General features: G+C 38.3%; 1 protein-coding gene across 1 annotated transcript in view; it reads right to left on the bottom strand.

Moving 5' to 3' along the window:
- FFAR4 (free fatty acid receptor 4) overlaps positions 1-27,730 on the bottom strand; it is a 141,795-nt gene that overhangs the window by 22,906 nt on the left and 91,159 nt on the right. The window lies entirely within an intron of this gene.

The raw sequence follows: 27,730 nt of genomic DNA on the forward strand, positions 1-27,730 counted from the left end.
ATTAAATAGTTAATAACTATTTAATAGCTATTGTACATGGTTAAAATAAATTGAAAGGTACCTGTAAAATAAAAATAAATCCTAAGATAGCTAGAATATAATTATTATTTATATTGTAGCTATATTAGGGTTTATTTTAAAGGTAAGTATTTAGTTTTAAATAGGATTCATTTAGTTAATAAGAGTTAATTTATTTAGATTTATTTAATTAATATTTAAGTTAGGGGGCGTTAGGGTTAGGGTTAGGTTTAGGGGTTAATCATTTTATTACAGTGGCGGCGGCGTAGTGGGGGGCAGGATAGGGGTTAATAAATTTATTATAGGTGGCGACGGTGTAGGGGGGGCAGATTAGGGGTTAATAAATGTATTATAGGTGGCGACGGTGTAGGGGGGGCAGGATAGGGGTTAATACATTTAATATAGGTTGCGGCGGGTTCAGGGAGCGGCGGGTTAGGGGTTAATACATTTATTATAGTTGCGGTGGGCTCCGGGAGCGGCGGTTTAGGGGTTAATATGTATAGAGTAGCTTGCGGTGGGCTCCGGGAGCGGCGGTTTAGGGGGTAATAACTTTATTTAGTTGCGGCGGTGTAGGGGGGGTCAGATTAGTGGTGTTTAGACTCGGGGTACATGTTAGGGTGTTAGGTGTAGACAGCTCCCATAGAAATCAATGGGATGTCTGTCAGCAGCGAACTTGTACTTTCGCTATGGTCAGACTCCCATTGATTCCTATGGGATCCGCCGCCTCCAGGCTGGCGCTTTGAAAACCAGGTACGCTGGGCCGTAAAAGTGCCGAGCGTACCTGCTAGTTTTTTGATAGCTAGCAAAAGTAGTGAGAATGTGCCGCACTTGTGTGCGGAACATCTGGAGTGACGTAAGAATCGATCTGTGTCGGACTGAGTCCGGCGGATCGAAGCTGACGTCACAAAATTCTACTTTTGCCGGTCTCGAGCCTTTGATAACTAAGGCGTATCAGCCTCGCCACAAATACGCTGCGGAATACGCAGCGTATTTGAGGTTGACGGCTTGATAACTACCCCCCAGTGTCCCTTTGTTTTGGAAAAATGCTCTAAGTTACGAAGCCCTATGGATATGGCTGTACTTCTGTTTCACAGCTTCGGGATTAGTAAAATATAACTGAACACCCGGACAAGCCGGGGGGAAGTTAGGAATAGTTTGATGTGGCTCGCAGCTTGCTTCTTCAAAAGTAGTAATTTTAAGGCTCCTTTTGGTATAAAAGTGACGTCAATAAATCCGTCTTTGGCTTCTGAATAAGAAAATATATTCTGAGAAAATAGATGTAGAGTTTATCCTAAGATATATTGCGGATTAGATTGATAAAGGCACAGAGCTCTCAAATGTTCTGCCAGCCATGTCTGATGCTTGGACACGCCCCACCTCACCCCCTATTTTTTTATTTTACATTACACACATTGTAACATTCCAATGATCTTCTCAAGAAGAAAATTAAAATAATTATACAATTATTTCAATCCACAAATTAATAAAAAAATATATTATACAAGAGAAGTAATGTACACATATACAACACTAGGCAAATCAAACAAAAAAAAATAAAAAATTTTTTTTTAAAAATTGTTTTCTTATACTAGGGTTTGTTAAAGGGACATGAAACCCACATTTGTTCTTTCATGATTTAAAGGGACAGTCAAGTCCAAAAAAAACTTTCATGTTTCAGATAGGGCATGTAATTTTAAACAACTTTCCAATTTACTTTTATCACCAATTTTCCTTTGTTCTTTTAGTATTCTTAGTTGAAAGCTAAACCTAGGAGGTTCATATGCTAATTTCTTAGATCTTGAAGGCCGTCTCTAATCTAAATTGATTTTGATAGTTTTTCACCACTAGAGGGCATTAGTTCACGTGTTTCATATAGATAACATTGAGCTCATGCACGTGAATTTACCATGGAGACAGCTCTGATTGGCTAAAATGCAAGTCTGTCAAAAGAACTGAAATAAGGGGGCAGTCTGCTGAGGCTTAGATACAAGGTAATTACAGAGGTTAAACATGTATTATTATAACTGTGTTGGTTATGCAAAACTGGGGAATTGGTAATTAAGGGATTATCTATCTTTTAAAACAACAAAAATTCTGGTGTTGACTGTCCCTTTAAAAAGAACATGCAATTTTAAACAACTTTCTAATAGCCTTTGCTGAAAAGCATATCTAGATAGGCTCAGTAGCTGCTGATTGGTGGCTGCACATATGCATCATGTGATTGGCTCACCCATGTGCATTTATATTTCTTCAACAAAGGATATCTGAAGAGTGAAGCAAATTAGATTATAGAAGTAAATTGGAATGCTGTTTAAAATTGTATTCTCGATCTGAATCATGAAAGAAATATTTTGGGTTTAGTGTTCCTTTAAACATAAAGAAAATTATAAAAAATATATACTTTTCTCAAACTTATTGCAATGGTTTTTGTGCAGACCTTCATGGAAGCATGATATATGTGGCCAAAGTGAAAATAAAATATGGCAGCTAATTATTTTTTTTTTAATAATAGTTAATATAAATTGATGACACTAATTTAATTAAGAATTTCATATAATTTAATGTAATTTAATTTTTGCAACTCTCTTTGTCACAATGTTTATGTTTTACATTCCCCATTAGTTTATTAATATTTTTAGGAAGTGGGAAGCTTATCCATAGTTATTTTTATTTATGAATGCAATTCAGATACCACTTCATATTCTCCCTCCTTTCCTCTCCTATAATTAGTATTGTAAACATCTCCATCTAATGGATCAAATGGTTCAGTGCAGGCAGGGCTAGAATATTGATGAACCCAACTGTGTTTATTTAATTGCTATATACAGTACTGTAAAGTTGTCTGACACTGGTCAAGTGCAATTTAATATACTTAGAGCCAGATTACAAGTGGAGTGTAAAATATTGCTACTTTGTAATAACAGTGCATGCTAATGTGCGCTGGTATTGCAAGTTTACAGCAATGCGAATGTGAGCTCGCGTTCGCATTGCTGAGGAGCAATGCGCTCACAAGAGCGCACTTCCATAGACTCCGAGTCCTATGGGAGCCTCGTTCTGATGCCGTCAGAGACGGCATCAGAACTTTGCGTAGCAAAGAGGTAAGTAAGCGCAGAGATGGGCAGCAGTTAGTAAATATATTTGTATATGACTATATACATATATATTTATGTGTTAATATGTGTATATACACATATTAACACACAAATATATATTTATATATTCATATACATATATATTTACTGAGAACACACCGTTCCCATAGACTGCATTGTAAAGGAACTTTTAAGTTTAAAGCCCCAAAACTGCCTAGTGGAGTTTTTTTTTTTTAAATGCTACATTTTTTTAAAAATAAAAACTATAATGCCCTCCATTTTGAGAGCATTTGGGGCACTTTTAAGCGACTTGTAATGGCTGATTTATTATCGTGCTCCTGCAAACAGGAAAATTTCTCTAAAAAAGTTATTGCATGGTATGTTATGAAAAATCCTGCCTGCATTGTACATGGTCAAAATAAGTACATCTACAACCAGTGCTGGCTGGTAGTGCAGGGTATGGACTCACTAATATGACGATATACACTACTACTGAAAAGCTTTAAAACAGCTAACTTTTTACATCTTTTATTAAAAAGTATGCAGTTAAATGTACTTTGAAATTAAAGTATAGAACAAATAAAGAAAAACAATCATGGAATCGTTATGTTTGGCAGCATTTCATAAAAAAAATTGATAAATCAAAGTATCCACATTTTGCAGATATAACAGCTAAACATAGAACCGAAAACAGGTAGGATGCTCAAGCCCTTACTTCACCGTGGCGATCTTCCTCACCGACGCTAAAGGTGAAGGTCGTAAATCCCAGCAGCTAAACACATTTGTGGAATCAAATATTGTTCAGAAAGTTCTTCCCAATGTTGTTACATAAGTTCCCACTAATATGTTGCACTTTTAGCTTGCTTTGCTCAAACCAATTACATGGGATTTAATCTGGAGACTGTGCTAGCCATTCTATGATTTGAAGTCTACCGTCTTGTACTTTTTTTTATCTACGATAGTTCCTACATAGCCTGGAATATGTTTTGGGTCATTATCTTGCTGTAGGATGAACCACTGACCAACTAGGTGTATATCAGAGGGTATAACATGGCTTTGCAAAATGCTGTACTGGACTTTTTGGTTCAGAGTACCACTAACTTTGTGCAAGCTGTTGACTCTGGATCCAGCAAAAGAGACCTAGATCATCAAGCTTCCTCCTCCATGTTTGAAAGTTGGTATCACACAATTAGGAATTAAGAATCATCTTTTTTAAATACTTCCCTCCATGCACAAAAACTGCATGATAGAACCAAAGATTTCAAATTTAGATTAATTGAAACATAATATCTTCTTCCAGTCTTCAGAGCCCTGGGAAGCCTCTTTTTCTTATTTTGCCATCTTATTAACGGCATTCTTACTGCCACTTGCCCTGCACACCTGCAAGTTTGAGGTCTTCTCTTCATGTTACTTATAGTTCCTTCAACTAGTGTTAAGCTGTGAATGAAGTTGTTGTTCTGTGAGCGAAATCTAAAGCCAATCTATCCCACATGACCTACAAGGTGTCAAAGACGTCATAGTTAAAGGGACATTAAACCCAAAACATTTCTTTCATTAATCAGATAGAGAATACAATTTTAAAAAACTTTCCAATTTACTTCTATTATCAAATTTATTTAATTCTCATGTTATTCTTTGTTGAAGAGATACCTAGGTAGGTAGCGTGCACATTCCTGAAACCCTACATGACAGGAAATAGTGCTGACATCTAGTGCTCCTGCTAATGTATAACATTGTTGCAAAACTGCTGCTATATAGTTGTCAGGGTTTTTTCCCTGTTTTGTTTGCCATGTGCTGCTGGCAGCCATTTTACTCACCTCTCTTGCTGACTATGGTGCATTGTGGGGGATGCTGCTCATTTCCTGCACTTCCTTTTATGGCCAGACTGGTGTGCATCATCCGTGTGAGACAGGATGCAGTCTCAGAATTGTGATGTCATCACTTATTATTTAAAGGGCCTCTGTTCATTATGCTTTGCCTTTGCGTTGTCTCAGACCTGTTTGTGAGAGTTCCTGTGTATTACCTGGCTGCCTGACGTCCTTCCTGGTTTCTGATCCCTGGCTTGTTCCTGACTCTGCTGTTTTCCTTGTTCCTGATTCCAGATCGTCTGACTATTCGCTTTGGCTCCTGACTCGGCTCGTCTGACTACCAGCTCTAGTTTTGACTCCTGGCCTTTTTATTATTTTTTGCTATTAATAAAGGTGTGATTATTTTTGCACTTCTCGTCTCAGTCTGATTCCTGGCACCCTGACAATAGTGCTGCAGACACGTGCACACTCTTGAGCTTACATTTCTGATTTTCAAATAAGGATAGAAAGTTGTTTAAAATTTGATGTTCTGGGGGGGCGGAGCCTTGAGAGGCACTGGAATGGTCGCATAAGTGCCGAGCTCCGGGCAGATAATATGGATTAAAGGCGATTATGGCTTAATAGTAGCTGTTATAAAGGGCTGAAAGTATTATGAGACTGACCGGACCATCAGTGTGCCTTTCAAAGTAACACAGCACGACAGATCGGTCGACAAAGAGGACAGGCTTGCAGAGCGCTATAGAGCCGCAGGCCGGCGGCCATATTTGAAAAAATCCCTCGTGGCAGGACTGAAAGGTCTCCTCTCCTGGGAGATGGGCATCGGTGTGTGTGGTCACTCAATCAGCTCCGCAGACGACACCGGAGCATGCAAGTGAGGAGTAAGATACATTTAAAGGGTGACTGCATGAGGCTAGAAGGAGATTGACGGCGGAGCACGGGACAACCGGAGCCTCTCACATAAAAACTGGGGAGAAAGAAGCAGGTATGCTGAGCGGCTAAAAGATAGCTATGCAACATATTTAACACCCACAGACTCTCCCTAAACCTGCTTGAAGGGTCATGATGTGCCATAGTGTAAAAGCGTCATAATAGTGATTGTTAGCACGCAACTTACAGAGATAAATATAAAGCTTGCAGAAGACAAATAAGTAAAGGGACCTGGCAGACACACAAGATGAGAAAAGTCAAATCACACAGCAGAATAGTTTTTAATGGTGGATACCCAGAATTCTGAGTGATCAGTGGGAGACAGTTTGCAAGCAAGGCAGAAAACAATTAAGTGTCACCATATTGCGTTCATAACGGCTGAGACTGGGAAGAGGCCTAAACAAATAGATGAAAGATTACATCATGGCAGCTAGACGGAACATAAAGGCTACACCTGTAAGCAAACAAACATCAGCCTCAATGTTCTTTAAATCCTCAAGGGGTGAAAAATCCCCAGAACAGCAATCTCCACAGTCAGATGAGGAGAGAGACCCAGTTACCAGACAACAAACTGAGGCAGATAATCAAGCACCAATAACAAAAGCTGATCTTGAACATCTAATGTCAAAGCAAGACATTTCCACTAATTTTGAGAAATTGTTAGATAAAATGGAAACCCTGCAGAATACTGTAACTAACAGCCTTGCGGAGCTTAAGCAGGAAATAGGAGATTTAGGCTCCAGAGTGGATTCGCTTGAAGAAAATGGTGATGCATTGTCAGAGGGCCTGAATGATGTTACATCTCAAGTGTCTTTGCAGCAGCAAGAAATTGAAAACATTCACAATAAGCTAGAAGACCTTGAGAACCGCAGCCGACGTTGTAACATACGCCTGAAGGGCGTCCCTGAATCTGTGGGCCCTAAAGATCTCAACACATATCTACTCAACTTATTCCAGGGTATCACTGGTGCTGGAGGAGAGGAAAAATTTCAGATGGAGAGAGCCCACAGGGCTCTTAGGCCAAAGCCTAAAGGAGAAGAACCGCCAAGGGACATTATTGTTCGGATGCTCAGATATCAAGAGAAAGAGGAAATCTTGGCTGCAGCCCGCAGAAACCCCACATATAAGCACCAGGGAAACATCATACAATTTTTTCAGGACTTATGTTTGAGGACACTACAGAGGAGGGGGGCCCTCAGGCCTCTCACATCTATGCTGAGAAAGAATCAAATCCCATACAGATGGGGATTCCCGTTTGCCCTCCATATCTCATGGGAAAATAAGATATTCTCCATCAAGGATCCGGAGGAGATACCGGAGACATGCCAAAGACTGAAGCTTGATCCTCCGACCCTTCAACCACAGAGGTCTACTACTGGAAGCGATTTCCAGAATAAGCAGCCGTTTCAGAAGAAATGGACTAAAGTCCCGGAAAAGAAAAGAAAAACGTGAAGACAAGGGAGCGACAGCATATCGGTAATGTTGTGACGAGTTTTGCAGAGCTCGCAGTAAGGACTAAGGATCAATGGTTTCTTTTTCCTGTGGACATTGACTATGCACACCCACTGATTCGACGGACAGATGAGTATAATATTTAGACGTTTGAATGTTTTTTTACTGTTGCAGGTTATGGCTTGACAAGGCCTTGGGGCCTTCTATTACAGAGGTGGGCCTGAACAAGTGGCGAAAGACCTAATTCACCGGGAGACTTATCTATTTGTACACCAAATTAGGTAGCCACCCGGCACTATCTAACAAAACTTTGAAGGGTCCATCTCTCCCCCTGTCGGAGGGCCCGATCCAGGACAAAAATCCATGAACACTATACAGAAACAGAAACAGCTATTAGATTTATAGTTTTATTGATTAAAAAGCCAATGACATGGTTTAAGACAGAAGAGGAAGTTTTGTAACTGCCCTTTTAGTTAAGATGCTTTGTTGGTCAGCTATGACTGAAATTGTTATTGTTCATATTCAAGGTTTATGTTTGTTATTGTTATTTTTATTCACTCATTTTTTTACTCAGGTGGTGCCGTTCAATGATAAGGTCCGGGTTCATAGGACTCAGAGAAAGGTATGGTGGCTAGAGGGGACATGGGGCTCCAAGTTAAAAAGGTACGCTCATAAGACAGGCCGACTTTCCAGACAAAGAGAGATTAGGGGACTGGAGGAAAAGAGGAGAACTACGTTTAGATGACAAATAGCTTAATCTTAATTTCTCACAATGCAAGGGGTCTTAATACAGATATAAAGCGCAGAACAGCTATGTCGCAATATCTGAAATTAAAGGCTAAAATAATATTCTTACAGGAGACACATTTCATAGAGTCGGCCATCCCAAGATATTGGTCAAATCATTTTCCACACCACTTTCACTCTACAGCTAATTCTAAAAAAAGAGGGGTATCTATACTGATACATAGATCTTTAGACTTTATAGCGGATAAAGTATGCAAGGATAAGGAAGGTAGATTTGTGATAGTTCAGGGTACGATGCAAGATACAAGAATAACGCTTTGTAACATATATGCTCCAAACGAAACTCAAAACGCCTTCTTTTCTCAATTGTCACAAAGACTCACACAATGGTCACAAGATAGAATAATTCTGGCGGGTGACTTTAATATTAATATGGCTCCTTTAGGGAGATCAGACAGCGGGAAACTGACAAGCAAACAACACAGAACTAACAACATAATAAAGTCCATTAAAACCTCACTGTCAGAACATAATTTGGTGGATTCGTGGGAGGCAGTGGGCAACTCAGGACATGATTATACTTACTACTCTCCAGCGCACAAAACTTATACCACTCTTGACTATATATATGTGAGTCAGATCCTCACTCCTAATTTAGTTTACTCAGGTACCCAGGCATGTGTCTGGTCAGACCACTCACTAGTATACTTGGAACTCTTGGGGCTCTTAGACTTTACCAGGCAAAGATCTTGGACATATAACCCAACATTATTAAGGGACCCCGGGGTTCATGGGAGAATTCAAAAAGCACTGAGGGAGTACTGGGATATAAATGAAAACTCAGTCAGGAACCCGTTAGTAAGTTGGGCTGCTCATAAACCTTTCCTGAGAGGACTTCTTATTAAGGAAAAGTCGATCAAAAACAAACAGTCAGTTAAATTAATAAACACACTTCAGGGGGAGGTGGTACAACTGGAAAGGGAACACCAACGTACTCTATCTGACAGGACATATAGAACACTGACCGCTAAATGGAGGGAATTGGCCAAAATTCAAAACGACACATCTATAAGAGCGGCCTTAAGGCTGAAAGCCCAGTACTTTGTGTTTGCCAACAAACCGGACAGATATCTAGCACATAAATTGAGAGAACGGAACAAGTTCTTCTCTATACCTAAATTATTCCAGGATAACGGGGTACTGACCTCGAACCTGCAGGAAATATCAGATAGCTTTGCACGGTATTACGAGAACCTTTATGACGGGAAGAAAGTGGCCCCAGGGAATATAGCACAACAGACAACTAGATTCTTAGACAAGACAGGACTAAAAGTGATAGAAGACAGTGACCTTAAGAGTCTCAATGCGAAAATCACAAGTGCAGAAGTCTTAGGGGTGATTAGAGATCTAAAAGTGGGGAAGGCGGCAGGACCAGACGGACTGACAGGGGAATACTATAAACTCTTTAAAAAAGAACTACTACCTCATTTAGTCAGTTTTTGTAATGGGATTATGGATGGGTGGACGTTGCCACAAGAGTTGCTGCAAGCAAATATTATAGTGATACTAAAAAACGGGAAAAATGCAAAATACTGCCATAACTACAGACCGATATCTTTGATAAATCATGATATCAAAATATTCGCAAAAATTATGGCAAATAGACTAAAGGTGATCTTACCCTCGCTGATCCATCAAGATCAGGTGGGGTTCGTTATGGGGAGGGAGGCCCCGGATAATGTAAGGAGAGTGGTGACCCTAACAGACTATTTGATGGCATCTAAGAAACCAGCTCTACTACTGTCGCTAGACGCAGAAAAAGCGTTCGACAGGGTAGACTGGGATTTTATGTTTCGAGTGTTACATACCATGGGTTTCAAAGGAGAGTTTATACAGGCACTTAGAGGCATCTACTCTAAACCGACGGCGATGGTGGGGGCGGCGGGATACCTGTCGAGACCAATAGATATTTTGAATGGAACCCGTCAGGGGTGCCCGTTGTCGCCATTATTGTTCGCAATATGTATAGAGCCACTGGCTTCGTACATCAGGAACGAGGAAAATATCTCAGGGGTGCAATTAGCCTCCTCTGAATATAAACTAATGTTGTTTGCGGACGACGTTCTGCTAACACTTACTAAGCCACTGTATTCCCTACCTAATCTGTATAGAGTATTGGAGGAGTTTTCAAATATTTCAGGGTACAAGATAAACCGAGACAAATGCGAGGCTTTGCCGATTTGTCTACCCCCCCCCACACTAAGAAGGCTGTGGAGCTGAACTTTGCTATTACCTGGGCAAAAACTAACATAACATATTTAGGGGTTAAGTTGAACGGAAAGATTGAGGATCTATATAGGTTAAATTATATACCTATCTATAAAGCTATTAAAAAGGATTTGGGAAGGTGGAAGAAGGGTTACTTTTCGTGGTATGGGAGGCTTATGTCCATCAAGATGAATGTCCTGCCTAGGCTAATGTACCTTTTTAGAGCCCTACCTATCAAAATCCCAATACCGGAACTAAGAGGCTTACAGGAAGAGCTGTTGAGATTTCTGAGAGGAGATGGGAAGGCAAGAATAGCCTCTCAACTGCTGAAACAACATAGGCAGGTAGGGGGAGTGGGAGCTCCTAACTTAGTGGAATATTATCAGGCCTCCAGATTGGCACAGACGGTGGTATTGGGCCAAGCTAATAATGACTTAATTTGGCCAAGGATCGAGGCGGAATTGGTAGGTTGTAATAGCTCAGCAGATATTTTGTGGGACCCGGAGCTACATAAAATGTCGAGGGGGTACAAATCCTCAGTTACTCTGGACTCAGTCAAATTATGGAATAAGATTACGAAGGAATTAAAATTATGTAGGACAGAATCTCTAATTATGCCAATTAAATTCTTATTGCCCTCAGAATTGAGAAAAGTAGTAAGCAAGTGGGAAAATAAGGGCCTGTATAGGGTGGCAGACTTTCTAAATAGCTCAGGTAAACTCACGTTTGTCCAGGTCAGAGAGAAAATAGAACCAGAACAGTTAAAGTGGTACATGTACTTGCAGATTTCCTCTGCGATATCAAAATACATGACACACAAACAGACACAACCGACAACGTGACTTGAGAGACTGATTAGAGCCCCCACTAGGGGTAAGCGACTGATATCCCAGATCTACCTGTTAATTCAGGAGGCCAAGTATAACACCAAGTCACCCTTACTAGAGAGATGGGAAAGAGATACACTGGAAACTTGGGAGAAGAGCGAGTGGGACGAATTGATGCTAGATGCAAGCAAGGGACTGATTAGTGCGGACATGAGGGAAAACTGCATTAAGGTTTCTTTTAGATGGTACTTGACACCTGTAAGGACAGCACACTATACCTCATCACAACAAGGCAACTGCTACAGAGGGTGCCAAGACTGGGGGACTTATAAACATATGTGGTGGGATTGCCCAGGGGTCCAGTCACTGTGGAGGAGACTCTCAGACCTGATAGGGTCTCTGTTAGACGAAAATCTAAACTTGACGATGCCACAAGCACTACTACACGAAAGGGTGAGGCCATTCAATGCGTCTATTAATAAGTTTATTAAAATTCTTTGTACATGCTTGAGAATATGTGTGGCTAGGCATTGGAAGGTAGGGACACCCTCATGGCAAGAGGTAGAGGATAAAATCTCGGACACATTTAATATGTCAGAATTGGCGGCCTGGACACAGGGCCACCCTGAACAGTTTCAGAAGGTATGGTACTATTGGATATTGAGGAAAAAGTAGACGGAGTAGACAGTGGAAGTCAGTATAGGGGTAGTCACCCAATGGGACACATGATAAGGGATCCTGATGTAGTGACATTCATATTTAGAGACTTTAATGAGTATTTTATTTAACACATACACAAATTGTCATTCACTTCAAACTTAGAAGAATTGGCACCACATGAGGGGGGAGGTTGGTTGGGAGGGGAGGAGGGGTTATGGGATGGGTTTAGGTAAGGTTTATGGTACAGGTATGGGGCTCATCCTACAAGACCGATGATAAATAAAGTAAGGTGTATTTAAACAACAATGGTTTGACAAGGTCTGTAATGTATATTTGGCAGACTACCTCATGTGTACTAGTTATTGTACTGTTTGACTAATTTTCATGTTTATAAATTGTAAACCAATAAAAACTATTTCAACTAAAATTTGATGTTCTATCTAAATCATGCAAGAAAAAAATTGGGTTTTATGTCCCTTTAAGGGAAGTAAAGTCAGCCACTTATAAGAACAACTTTTGTCTAGTGCCTCCTGATAACTTTTTTCAACCTTGGTTATTTGATTAATTTGGACAAATTTATTATTATTAATAATGGCTTCTTCTGGAGCTGAATATCAGCCTACAAAGACTAAGAACTTACATTTTTCTAACCAGCAAAATGTCATTTTTTTCAACATGATCCTGGAGTCCTACGATTATCTATTTGAATGTTGCATGAGGCAAACTACTACTACTCAGGAAAAAGCAGATTGACTTATCCTAATAATGATGCTTGAAACCACCTGAAAAGACCCTGTGGGAAAGAAATCTAATGCCACCAACAGCTTCAGTAGTCCAGGAATACCCAAATTTTACAATACCTGTCTTTAAATACACACCTGTGATTATCATAATTATTGTGCTCTATCACCACCTAGTTGACACATATTAACATATCAAGAATCTATACAAACATCTTATATAAAGGTCAGAGCATCTATAATTCATATTAATACATTAATCGCAAACTTAGTTAAAAAAAAAGTTAAAAACAAGTAAAAAATAATTTAGTTTCATTATAACATGTATTTTAGCGTATACAATCTATATCAGCCACAATATCCCAAAACTTTTTTTTACCAAAACACAGACCAATCAAAATCGTGATTCAATCCCCTAGGGGTCATTGTATCTAAGTGATAAATCCAATACATTTCCCTCCTATTGAGTATGGCTTCTCTATCGCCACCCCTTCTAGGTATCTTTATTTCTTCTATCACTTGAAGACGTAGTTTACTAATATTATTGCCTTTCTCTAAATAGTTGGCAGCAACTATTCTTACAACATATGTTTGACTTGTGTTCTGTAATCCGCTCCCTGTCTGGTCATTTGACCTACATAGAAAAAGCAACATGGGCATTTTATGATGTAAATTGTAAAGACAGACCTGCAAGTTATAAATCCTGAAATTAAAAACTTTTTTTCCAGTATGTGGGTGATATAAACAATCACCTTTTATCACAGAGTTGCATTTGCTGCATCTCAAGCATGGGAAACAACCCACCCTGGGCGCACCAGTCGTGCTCTGCCTAAACTGTCTTGTACTGCCAAAATCTACCCTTACTAGGGGGCGGAGCCGGCGCTTGATGAAGATGGCCGCACTTTAGGTGAGCTCCGGAGGGTTAGCCCACAACGATAGTACCATCACCTCCAAAACACCCGCTACAGACCAAACAATATCACCCCTACAATCCGGATGACACGCTGAACATGAGGAGGCTTGCAAAATTAGTAAAGGACACCCGTTATTGCTCTTGAGAACAATAATAGCAGCCGGCACTACAGGATTCAGTGAGTAAACCACGGTAACAATCATTTTCCATAAACAGCCCTACATTATAAAGAAATGTGAATAACAAAAAGAGTAAAGCATCTAATTTGAACCGCTTGCAAGAGTACTCACATGGCGGTGTACGCACATAAAAGTGCCGGGCGCCATTTTAGATCATCAGCACACGCAGTATAGCAAACACCGCTCTGATCTTTGTGCTGTCTGAGAGCCTTTGCATATAAACTGTAATTTCAACAGGCACATGGTATAGCATATTCACAATCTGGGGACATAAGTATAACGTGGGATCCATCTGTGAGACAGATCGATACGCTAACTTCACAGCAGCTTAAGCAGAACAACCCTGCCATATTATAAAGAGAGACATTGATCAGCACAGCAAAACAGCGACTACATGTAAAATTCCCAACACAGTTAGTGTTCTAATCACGCAGCTGGTGGCTTGTTGCTCAAACAAAGATTACATGTCCTGTTCTTTGGGAAATTGACAAGCAGAGAAATGACCTGTTTGCCATCGCTGTAGTTATGGATCACTAAATAAGAGCGAGGCTACAGAAAGGCCATGATAATCTTTCACATACTACTGGTTTAACCCACAGCTGCTCTATCACGTCCCTCTTACTAAAAATAGGTTCACATCTCTAACAGAGGGGGAATAGTTATCAACTCCTTAGAAAAAGATAACAGGGGGCAGATCACACACATGCCTCAGGCCTCAGTAAATGTATAAAGGCAATCAGGAGTATAGGAGACATCAGGACATTTGAATCAATCTATGTGAAATAAAGGGTGATTCAGCCTAATATTGAGCTTCTAGTGAATACAAAGGAGAAGGGATAGACCTCCACCGGGCAACAGCACAGCAGTTACTTTTGGAGTAATATTTTTCACTTTTGACCATTTTAAAGATTCACCTAGAGTTTACAGAAGATGTCTCCCAGGAAAGCTATACAGAAGGGGAAATCTAGCAAAGGGGGGGGGATCCATGAAACCGACTGTGGATGACTACTTTAAAGCCACCCCCTTACCATCACCTAAAGATATGACACAAGTATCGTTAAAACACTAGAGGATAGACAGATTAGGGGTTTAGATAGCACTCACTCTCACTTTCAAGGGTGACATTATAAAACATACATGCTTTATTTAATTAAGTAAAAAAGAAAAGGGGGATAAACCTCCCTAGAAATGATTAAACTACCCACAACCTTAGAACCAAAAACAACTTTTAAAAGCAAATAAACCGCTAGTCACTCCTCTGTTTCCTGGCCGGGAACTGGAAACACCGGCATCAGGTGGCTGGAGTGACAATGCGGTATTAGACTCTAAAGTTTAAATAACAAACGCGTTTCGGCTCCGTGAGCCTTTGTCAATGTTTCACTTAGAGATTCTAAAATGAATAAGCCGAGGCTGTAGTGTGCGCGGCTTTTTATTTGAACCTTGTACTATTGCTATCCAATCCGGAGGGTGCTACAAGACAACGCCTCATTATCTATCAATGGGCGTTCAGATATGCTTCCACCCACTGTTAAAAGAACTAGGATTGGATATTAGTTAGGTTCTCTTTTAATGGTCTGCACTATTATTGGTGGATTATATCAGAAAAGTAAAAGTCAATCACGCTCTTTCTCTTGCATTACTTAAAAGATGACATTTATTACCATCCTATAACGGTGAATTGAAGATATATATTATCAATAAAAAATCGTTCAATTTGGAAATTAATCCAACACCGGATAAATCGCTTATAAAGTGTTATTATTAATCATTCATGGTAAGACATCAACCTACAAGTAAGATGCATATTAATTAGAATCCTAATTTCAATCCCTATTTGCTTATAGATAACAATTCCTTAGAAGATAGTCTATAGCTCCCCATTATTGTGTTGTTCACAGAGTGTATTTCATGGTTGCCATAAATATCGCACTTGTTAAAAAGGATTGTGTTTATATTTATATAAGCTTCTTAGGTTATACATGCACAAAATTCTTATACAAAGCTCCACTATGTATCTTACAATTATAAAATAATATGACTTTGGACAGTGGGTGATTACAGATATATGTGCAGTTTTGAAAAACAAATATAATGATTCTATTGCATCTATATCACTAGCAATCAGAGCATCTGAAATCAGTGTGTGAGATGGTTAGGTTATAATGTAGGGTGGTGGGTCACATATGACATATAAAGGCCATTGACTTTCTTTAGCAAAAAGGATTAAACAGGACAAGAAAACGTATTATCGTCTCAATTTGGCCTTGTTTATTTATCATTTACAGAGCCCTTATGTTCGCTTGTCTATGGACTATTTGATATATGCCCAATTCACCGTTACACATCCAATTATTACGGTGGCCAAATTATTCATTATTGGGAACCACGTATCACTCTGAAATAAAGTGATATTAATTGGAAATACAAAACACATACTGACAGACAGCAATAGAGAAAGTAATCACTATTCAGATATATACCCAATAATTGTTAAACTCATTCATGCCATTGGGTATGACAGTGTTCAGATTGAAAACCCATTTGGTTTCCATCTTTAACAGTCTGTTTTCCGTATTCCCCCCTCTTATTCCTGGTTTCAGTTTCTCTAATCCCCAGCATTTTAAAGCATTGGTTTTCCCACTATGATATTGAAGAAAGTGTTTAGCTACACTCGTTATTTGTTTTTTATCTTCAATATCTTTGTGGGCTGTCCTTATATTGCTCAGATGTTCCGTTATACGTTTACCCAGACTGCGTGTAGTCATGCCAACGTAATATAAATTACAACTACAGGATATGCAGTAAATTACGTTGGTACTTTGACAATTGATGTGTTCTTTTATGGTCCACGTATAATTAAATCTGTCCACTATAGATTGTTTTTTTACCATATGCTGGCATACTTTACAATGCGAGAGATCTGAGAGAGAGATTATTGGAACGTGGTTATTCTAGAAAGTTACTAGCCAAAGCTTACAATCGAGTATTACTGAAGGATAGACGGGAACTTTTAACTCCCAAATTAAAAGAATCTAATACCCCTCTTAGGTTTATTACCACTTTCTCACCACAAAGTGATCACATTACCAGCATTTTACGAAAACATTGGTATGTCCTTACCCAGGACACACTTTTAAAACCATTGCTACCTGAGAGACCGTTAGTAACTTACAGGAGAGCAAGTAACATCAGTGACAAGCTTATAACTAGTCACTATGACAGGAATGCAAAGAAATCTCCAACTTACAAGGGTTCTATAGGCTGTGGGCATTGTAAAGTATGCCAGCATATGGTAAAAAAACAATCTATAGTGGACAGATCTCTATTGCTGTCTGTCAGTATGTGTTTTGTATTTCCAATTAATATCACTTTATTTCAGAGTGATACGTGGTTCCCAATAATGAATAATTTGGCCACCGTAATAATTGGATGTGTAACAGTGAATTGGGCATATATCAAATAGTCCATAGACAAGCGAACATAAGGGCTCTGTAAATGATAAATAAACAAGGCCAAATTGAGACGATAATACGTTTTCTTGTCCTGTTTAATCCTTTTTGCTAAAGAAAGTCAATGGCCTTTATATGTCATATGTGACCCACCACCCTACATTATAACCTAACCATCTCACACACTGATTTCAGATGCTCTGATTGCTAGTGATATAGATGCAATAGAATCATTATATTTGTTTTTCAAAACTGCACATATATCTGTAATCACCCACTGTCCAAAGTCATATTATTTTATAATTGTAAGATACATAGTGGAGCTTTGTATAAGAATTTTGTGCATGTATAACCTAAGAAGCTTATATAAATATAAACACAATCCTTTTTAACAAGTGCGATATTTATGGCAACCATGAAATACACTCTGTGAACAACACAATAATGGGGAGCTATAGACTATCTTCTAAGGAATTGTTATCTATAAGCAAATAGGGATTGAAATTAGGATTCTAATTAATATGCATCTTACTTGTAGGTTGATGTCTTACCATGAATGATTAATAATAACACTTTATAAGAGATTTATCCGGTGTTGGATTAATTTCCAAATTGAACGATTTTTTATTGATAATATATATCTTCAATTCACCGTTATAGGATGGTAATAAATGTCATCTTTTAAGTAATGCAAGAGAAAGAGCGTGATTGACTTTTACTTTTCTGATATAATCCACCAATAATAGTGCAGACCATTAAAAGAGAACCTAACTAATATCCAATCCTAGTTCTTTTAACAGTGGGTGGAAGCATATCTGAACGCCCATTGATAGATAATGAGGCGTTGTCTTGTAGCACCCTCCGGATTGGATAGCAATAGTACAAGGTTCAAATAAAAAGCCGCGCACACTACAGCCTCGGCTTATTCATTTTAGAATCTCTAAGTGAAACATTGACAAAGGCTCACGGAGCCGAAACGCGTTTGTTATTTAAACTTTAGAGTCTAATACCGCATTGTCACTCCAGCCACCTGATGCCGGTGTTTCCAGTTCCCGGCCAGGAAACAGAGGAGTGACTAGCGGTTTATTTGCTTTTAAAAGTTGTTTTTGGTTCTAAGGTTGTGGGTAGTTTAATCATTTCTAGGGAGGTTTATCCCCCTTTTCTTTTTTACTTAATTAAATAAAGCATGTATGTTTTATAATGTCACCCTTGAAAGTGAGAGTGAGTGCTATCTAAACCCCTAATCTGTCTATCCTCTAGTGTTTAAATGTATCTTATTTAAAGGGGTAGCACCGGAATACAAATTTCTTATCTCACTTACCTACAGTGTAGTGCCAGTTTTTTTCTTTTTGTTTTCACAAGTATCGTTAAGACAACAACCTTCCTCTGGACCATCAGAGTCAGAATCTGATGATGAAAGTGACATGGTAACAGTACCAAAAAATTTAATTTATTCTATCCCATCAAAAAAAGACTTCTCAACTCTCATAGTGCAAGTTAAACAGTGCATAAAAGAAGAGATAGCAGACCTTAAAAGAGATCTCGTGGAGATAGGGAATAGGGTGGAAGGCTTGGAGGAAACCACACAGGCTCAATCCTTGGATCTGACCAAAATGAGTGACCAGATGGAACAACAAGATAAAGTGATTCTACAGAAGACAAACTGGAAGAATTGGAAAACTGCTCCCGAAGACATAATATACGGATACGAGGTATCCCTGAGACCATAGAAACCACTAACCTACAAGAATATCTGCAATCCCTGTTCTTATCACTAATAAATGCACCTGATACCATGGAAGTGGTTATAGATCGAGCTCACAGAGCCTTGAGGTCTAAACCCCCAGAATCTGCTCCCCCCAGGGACGTGATAGTGAGGATCAACAATTATCAAATAAAGGAAAGCATTATGACGGTGGCAAGAGAGAAACGCCCGATACAAAAAGACGGTTCAACTCTGCAGCTTTTTGCTGACTTGTCCAACAGAACTCTCCTCAGAAGGAAGGAGCTATCGCCGCTTACGAAACATCGGCAAACTAAGAACATCAATTACAGATGAGGCCATCCCTTTCATTTAATGGCAATATGGAAGAACAGGAGGGCAATATGTACATCTCCATCAGAATTTGGAGACTTTTGCAGGAAACTAGAAATCCCACCCCCTCCTGGAGATCCAGACCCAGGACAAGTTACCACCACAGCTCCATCTTCCCATACTGCTCCTTTGCCCCAGCGTAGAGAATGGCAGAAGGTCAAGACTAAGAAAACAACACCTCAATCTTCATTGAACTCTGGGCCCCAAATGGGTTGAAAATAGATTGACATGGGATATTCTGTTCCAGTGGTGAGACCAGTGGTAGAGTGTATGTTATACATTTAAAACATGTGAGATTTGTGGAAAAGTTTGTTTTATATTTCACAAATTGAATGCTCATTGATTACAATAAGATAGCACTCATATGAATATAGAAGGTTATTGGGAAGTGACTAGATGATAGTCACCATTATGGTGCACTTTTTTACTGTTTAGAGTAATTGTTCATTTATCAATTGTTTGGACTGCTTAGTTAACGCACAAATTGAAGGCGATGAGAGGTGAATGGTATGAAACATATATGAAAAATAATATGTGGGCTGAGTAAATTCCGATTGGAATTGATTAGCCATTCCCCCTTACAATTACCATTATTTTGTTAAGTTAACAGTTCTATCTGTTGTTATAGATTATGTTGTTAGAAATTTTTTAGGAGTTATCTTGCAGAATCATTTCATCCTACATACAGGTAAAGTGTCATGCTGGAAAGGAGGAGGAGTGTAAAAGGTAATTAAATGACTGATACATGTATCCAATTGGTAACACAAAATGTAAAAGGCTTTAATGTCCCACATAAGAGATCATTAGCTCTTAGAGATATAGGACACAAAGGGGGGGGAAATTGTAGGCATACAAGAAACCCACTTTAAAAGAGGATCCATACCTAAATTCATGCATAGTGTTTATCCGCAGCATTATCATAGTGCGCACAACAAAAAAAAGATTAATGGAGTGAGCATCCTTATACATAAATCTATCCCATTTAAATTGATAGAACAGAAAAAAGATAGGGAAGGTAGATTTCTTGCCATAAGCGGAATCCTATATAATAAAATAGCAACAATAGTAAATATTTATGCACCCAACCATAAACAAGCCATTATCTTCAAATCTATAATTCCCCTCCTACGGGATATACAGAAAGGACAATTGATCTAATCCCAATAAATCCTATTCGAGAATTGACTATATTCTGTTAGACCATTTAACACTATCCAACGCAACATTAGCAAACATTTCACATATGGCGTGGTCAGACCACTCCATGGTCAGATGCTCTGTGACCTGGCCCTCTGCCCCAATAAGGGATTTTAACTGGAGACTCGACGAGACATTACTATTAGATCCAGGAGTGTGTGAGAAGTTGGAGGGTGAAATCCAAGAATTTTTTGTTCACAATGTTAAAGGGGACATTGCACCAGCTATGGTGTGGGAAGCACATAAGAGCTTCATAAGGGGTTCACTAATTAAAATTAGGGCCAACAAAAATAAACAATTAAGGGAGGAATATGAACACATAGCTAAAGAGATTGAGCATCTAGACTATTCACATAAACTTCATCCACAAGATGATAGGATCTTCCAACAATTAAAATTTTATAGAGCTAAAATGCTATCACATCTACATATAAAAGCACAGTCGACTGCATTCAAACTTAAGCAGAAATACTATTATGAAGATAACAAACCGGGGCGTCAGCTATCTAGGTTACTCAAGTCTAAGCAAGCAAAAACTTATATACACTCTATAAAAACCCCTACGGGGGAGAGAGTAGAGGACACAAAAAAAATAGCCGATACCTTTAAAAATTACTACCATGCTTTGTATAATCTCTTTCCTAGGAGAGTTAACGCAGATCATGAAATTAAATGTCTAGAATATCTAGAAACCGTACAAGTCCCGGAAGTGTCCGAGGTAGATAGGGAAATGTTACAAGCTCCCATAAGTCACAAAGAGATCACAGTAGCTATTAAATCATTAAAATCTGAAAAAGCACCGGGCCCAGATGGATTTACCGGGTCGTATTACAAAACATTCTCTCATATATTGACACCTCATTTACTAAACACCTTTAGCCAAATAGATGACGGAGGTAGACTACCAGACACCATGCTACAGGCTTATATCACAGTTCTCCCCAAGCCGGGCAAGAAACCTGACACCCCTTTGAATTATCGATGAATATCCTTACTGAATATAGATCTGAAAATACTAGCCACGGTGTTGGCATTCAGACTTAATAACTTGCTTCCAGCTTTGATCTCCCCAGACCAGGTGGGTTTTGTACCGCGGAGGGAAGCAAAGGATAATACCGTTAAATTATTAAATATTCTAGAATATATTAATGCCAACAAAATCCCTTCAATATTACTCTCCACAGATGCTGAGAAAGCGTTCGATAGATTAGAATGGACCTTTCTACAGACAACTCTAAATAAATTTAATTTTCCTCTCCCATTTATAAATAGAATTATGGCCCTATACTCCTTTCCCACCGCCCAAGTTAGAATAAATGGTATGCTTTCAGAACAATTTGAAATACGAAATGGCACGCGTCAAGGATGCCCGCTCTCCTCACTTTTATTTATCCTTTCCCTAGAAACATTAGCAAGCAGAATTAGGTTAAATAACAACATAAAGGGCATAACTATTAAAAATAGAGAACGCAAATTATCGATGTTCGCAGACGATATTTTAATGTCTTTGTCGAGTCCTTTGGAATCTCTCTCCGCGGTGCAATCAGAGATGCTAGAGTATGGAGGAGTATCAAACTTTCTGGTAAATCCCAGTAAGTCAGAATTATTACCTTTACACATGCCCCCAGTAGATCTGATTAACATAAAAAAGAGCAGTCCCTTTGCAATCCAACAGAGACATATTAAGTATTTAGGTATATATCTGTTGCATAGCTTAGATCTAATTCGCTCCTTTAATTATTCCAAACTTCTGAACAATATTTCTAACCAGGCCTCTTCGTGGTTATCTAAAAATATATCGTGGATAGGGAAAGTAAGCACAGTAAAAATGGTACTATTGCCAAAAATTCTGTACATTTTACAGACGTTACCACTTCCCCATACTCAGTTATACCTTCAAAAAATACAAAGAGTGTTGTTCAGTTTTATATGGAAAAAAAAACCTGTGCGTGTAAATAAATTCTCCTTATATGCTAATAAGAACATGGGGGGATTGGGAGTACCTAACATAGCATTATACAAACAGGCCATATCACTACAGAGAATAGTAGAATGGTGTATGCATAGCTTGGTTGAACCAAAACATTGGATTCAAATAGAATGTGACATCAGTAACGTGCCACAGTTAGGGGGGGTATGTTGGATACCCAAATTACTATCTAAGATACAGAATACCACCACACACACGGTTTCAAATTCCCTATCAGATTGGAAACACATACGTGATAATTATGGAGGCATTTCTAGCACCTATTCTCCCCTGACTCCAATTTTGATGAATCCTGAATTTAAAGAAGGTCAAGGACATCATCCAAGTAGTAGACATAGTTTGAAGGACTTAATTCCCATCACACTTATAACTACCTCAGGGAAAATGATCCAGAGGAATGAAATACAAGTGACAGGAGATGGCTTCTTTGACCAATGGTTTAGGTATCACCAGGTAAATCATTACATTATGACTCACAGAGACAGGAACAATTTGTTGAGACAGCTAACACCCTTGCAACAGATGTGTATATCCAATATATCACAAAAAGGGTTAATTTCATCCATATACAAATTATTACTTACAGCAACAACCCCAAATCCACACAATTTCACTAAAGGATGGAAAAGGGAACTACTAGGGGCACAGAGCCCAAAGGTTTGGGACGAGATCTTTCATGGTTTAGCTCACTCTGCCCACACAACATTTGCCCTGGAAACAAATTATAAAATACTATTCCGTTGGTATATGACACCAAATAGAATGAAACATTTATTTCCATCTGCCAATGAGAAATGCTGGAGATGCAAACAAGAAGCAGGTACTATGGGCCATATTTGGTGATCATGTGAGAAGATAAAAACTTATTGGGAAAAAATAATTGAAGAAGTAAACATTGCAATGTCCTGTAATATCTCTTATGACCCACTAGTCTGTCTTTTCAATATGTTGAAAGACGTTCAATGTGCTATTAGAAGAAATGTTATACACATCATGCTAAACACAGCAAAACAGCTTATAGCCTCCATGTGGAGATCTGATAAGGTCCCCACAATGGAATCTTGGGGCGCGATCTGATATAGATCGCAGTTTGCGGCGCAAGCGAGGGAACCGGCGTCGCCCGCAGTTTCAGCTCGCAACTCGAGCTATCCTATATAAGTCGCCGTCAGATGCTAACGTGCCGTAAGTCTGACAAACCAGCGATGTCCAGAAATCTGCGTAAGTACAAATTTCTGGCGTCGCCAGTGACTTGCGGCACGTTAGAAACTGCCGGCGCCTATAAAACCTGACTAAAGTCTAAAACACCCGCACTGTCTAACACGCCTCCCTAACATAGCCCGACAAGTCTAACACGCCACCCTAACATAGCCCGACACGTCTAACCCTCTATCCGCTATCCCCCCTCACTATCCTAACAATAAAAAAGCTATTAACCCCTAAACCGCTGCTCCCGTACCCCGCCGCAACCTAATAAAGTTATTAACCCCTAAACCGCCGCTCCCGTACCCCGCCGCCAGCTATATTATATATATAACCCCCTAAAGTGAGCCCCTAACACCGCCGCCATCTATATTAAAATTATTAACCCCCAATGTAAGCCCCTTACACCGCCGCCATCTCTATTAAAATGATTAACCCCTAATTTAATCTACCTACCCCGCCGCCAGCTATATTATCTATGTTAACCCTAAGTATATTATAGTTAATATAGGTATTACATTATATATATTAACTATATTAACCCTAATTATATTAGGGTTAATATAGTTAATATAGTTACTATAGTATTTATATTAACTATATTAACTCTATCTAACCCTAACACCCCTAACTAAATTTATATTAAATTAATCTAATTCATTTATAAACTAAAATATTCCTATTTAAATCTAAATACTTACCTATAAAATAAACCCTAAGATAGCTACAATATAATTAATAATTACATTGTAGCTATGTTAGGGTTAATATTTATTTTACAGGTAAATTGTTAATTATTTTAACTAGGTATAATAGATATTAAATAGTTATTAACTATTTAATATCTACCTAGTTAAAATAATTACCCAATTACCTGTAAAATAAATCCTAACCTAAGTTACAAATACACCTACACTATCAATAAATTAAATACACTACAAACATCTATCTAAAAATACAATTAAATTAACTAAACTAAATTAAAAAAAAAAAAAAACACTAAATTACAAAAAATAAAAAAAGATTACAAGATTTTTAAGCTAATTACACCTATTCTAAGCCCCCTAATAAAATAATAAACCCCCAAAATAAAAAAAATTCCCTGCCCTATTCTAAATTAAACAAATTTCAAAGCTCTTTACCTTACCAGCCCTTAAAAGGGCCTTTTGTGGGGCATGCCCCAAAGAATTCAGCTCTTTTGCATACAAATACAATACCCCCCCCCCCCATTACAACCCACCACCCACATACCCCTATTCTAAAACCACCCAAACCCCCCTTAAAAAAGCCTAACACTACCCCCCTGAAGATCTCCCTACCTTGTCTTCACCACACCGGGCCGAACTCCTGATCCGATCCGGGCGATGTCTTCCTCCAAGCGGCAAAGAAGAATTCTTCCTCCGGCGATGTCTTCCTCCAAGCGGCAAAGAAGAATTCTTCCTCCGGCGACGTCTTCCTCCAAGCGGCAGCAAAGTCTTCATTCTTCCGGCGGCATCTTCAATCTTCTTTCTTCGCTCCGCCGCCGCGGAGCATCCATCCCGGCCGACTACTGAACTTGGAATGAGGTAAATGACGTCATCCAAGATGGCGTCCGCCGAATTCCGATTGGCTGATAGGATTCTATCAGCCAATCGGAATTAAGTTAAAAAAATCTGATTGGCTGATTGAATCAGCCAATCAGATTCAAGTTCAATCCGATTGGCTGATCCAATCAGCCAATCAGATTGAGCTCGCATTCTATTGGCTGATCGGAACAGCCAATAGAATGCGAGCTCAATCTGATTGGCTGATTGGATTTATGTCCCTTAAACCAAATTATGAAGCATAGATTGAATCTAACAAATGTGTTGACATGACGCTTTATCTCCACCTTTACCGAACAGAAATGATTTAAAGACTGCAAGTAGTTGTTATGGTTAGTAATGTTAATGTTAATTTATTTATGTTTAGTAAAATGTTATTGAATAATACATTGTCACACAACACAGGAAGTACTTATGTAAGAAGAACTTTACAGAATACCTAACATTGGAACTATCATTAATTAGATAATTTATCTCAGATATAGCTGTATAAGATCACAGGATATTGTATTAGGACTGATTCTTGTTCACTAGAAATGTTGTAACCCATTGATTTATGTATATTGTACTTTTTGAAAGTCTCAATAAAGAAATAATAAATAAAATTAAAAAATTAAAAAAAAATAAAGAATCTCAACTGCGGTCCTGCAGCAACATATCCTAAAAAAAAAATTAAAAAAAATCTACCCTTACTAAGTCATCCTTAATGTTTTTACTCCTCTTATATGCTGGCATTGGGAAATCACAAAACTCCCTTATTTCCAGATGACACATTTTAAGAATATGTCAGGATTTTATTCACTTGATGGCTACTTGTATTTAACCTTGATACAAAAAACATTCTTTCCATTTTGTTTTTATCACTCTGTCTTCTTTCTTTATCAAGTGGTTTGCAAATCGACTGTAATTGTGTTTCGATTAAAGGTTTTGGATATTCTCTCTGTGTAAATGTATTACACATTTCTTTCAGGTGTGTGTTACATAAACTCTCTTCCTCCACAAGTCTATGTACCCTCAATAATTAACTCTTAGGAATTGCCCTCAAAGTTGATGGAGGAAAAAAAACTATAAAAGTTTAAAATGTTATTTTTATCAGTAGATTTTATATAAATGTCTGTTCCAATCTTTTTTATACACCCTACTATCCAAAAATTTAACACATTCCTCACTATATGTTAATGGGAATTTGATGTCATTTACTGATACATTTAAAGGGACACTGAACCCAATTTTTTTTCTTTCATGATTCAGATAGAGCATGCAGTTTTAAGCAACTTTCTAATTTATTCCTATTATCAATTTTTCTTTGTTCTCTTGCTATGTTTATTTGAAAAATAAGGCATCTAAGCTATTTGTTCGGTTCAGGACCCTGGAAAGCACTTATTCATTGGTGGATGAATTTATCCACCAATCAGCAAGAACAACCCAAAAAATGGGCTGGCATCTAAACTTACATTCTTGAATTTCAAATAAAGATACCAAGAGAATGAAGAAAATTTGATAATAGGAGTAAATTAGAAGGTTGCTTAAAACTGCATGCTCTATCTGAATCACAAAAGAAAAAAATTGGGTTCGGTGTCCCTTTAAGTCAGCAACAAATTCCTCGAAATTATTCATGAATACGATGGCATAGGTTGGGGCGACATTGGACCCCAATGCAGTACCCTTCCTCTGTAGGTAGAAGGCATCTCCAAATAGGAAATTATTTCCATACAGAATTATTTCCAATAGTTCCAACAAGAACTTTATCTGATCATATGTATACTGTCAGCCACCAAAACCTTTTCCACACACATTTTACCACTAGTATGTCTAATAGAGGTCTAAAGTGAATATAATCATTTTTTTCTGACTGTACAGCCAAATTCTTCAATTTTTTCAAGGAATCATATGTATCTTTTATGTAAGAAGTAATTTTAGTTACATAGGGTTGCAAAATACTATCCAAGAAATTAGCTATATTAGTGAAAATTAAACCTGTACCTGCCACAATTGGCCTACTTGGTGGTATTTCTGCATTTTTGTGAATCTTGGGGAGATAGTACAAAACTGGTCTGATGGGATGCTCTACAACCAAAAATCACCCAATTCTTGTGTTATCACTTTTTTCTGCACTGCTCTTCCCAAGATTACTTCAATCTCCTTACTTATTTTTAAAGTTGGATCATGATTGACCAACTGATATACTTCTTTGTCTGCCAATTGTCTTTCAATTTCCCTAACATACTCTCCTTTTTCATTACAAGTGTACCACCCTTGTCATCTCCCTTAAATATCAATATGATGGAATAATAAAGGTAATTTTATATGAGGAGCTGTTGGACTTTTTGTTCTTTATAAAGCTGTTTGAGACTTGGTAAGTCTCCTTTGTGTGCTTTTATAACAAGTGTCTCCATTTCTGCCTTTATGAGTATTGCTTACTACTGAGGGTACCTGCATTGTTATTATGGCTTAATAATTATCAGAAACAAAGACCAAACATCTTTGGTTGTACAGAGGAAGAGTCATGTAAAATGTATTCTTCTATATCAGGATAACAAGGACAATTTAGTATATTTACATTTCGACACATAAATATACAGTAT

The sequence above is a fragment of the Bombina bombina genome, chromosome 9, assembly GCF_027579735.1.
Source record: "Bombina bombina isolate aBomBom1 chromosome 9, aBomBom1.pri, whole genome shotgun sequence".
Taxonomy (NCBI): domain Eukaryota; kingdom Metazoa; phylum Chordata; class Amphibia; order Anura; family Bombinatoridae; genus Bombina; species Bombina bombina.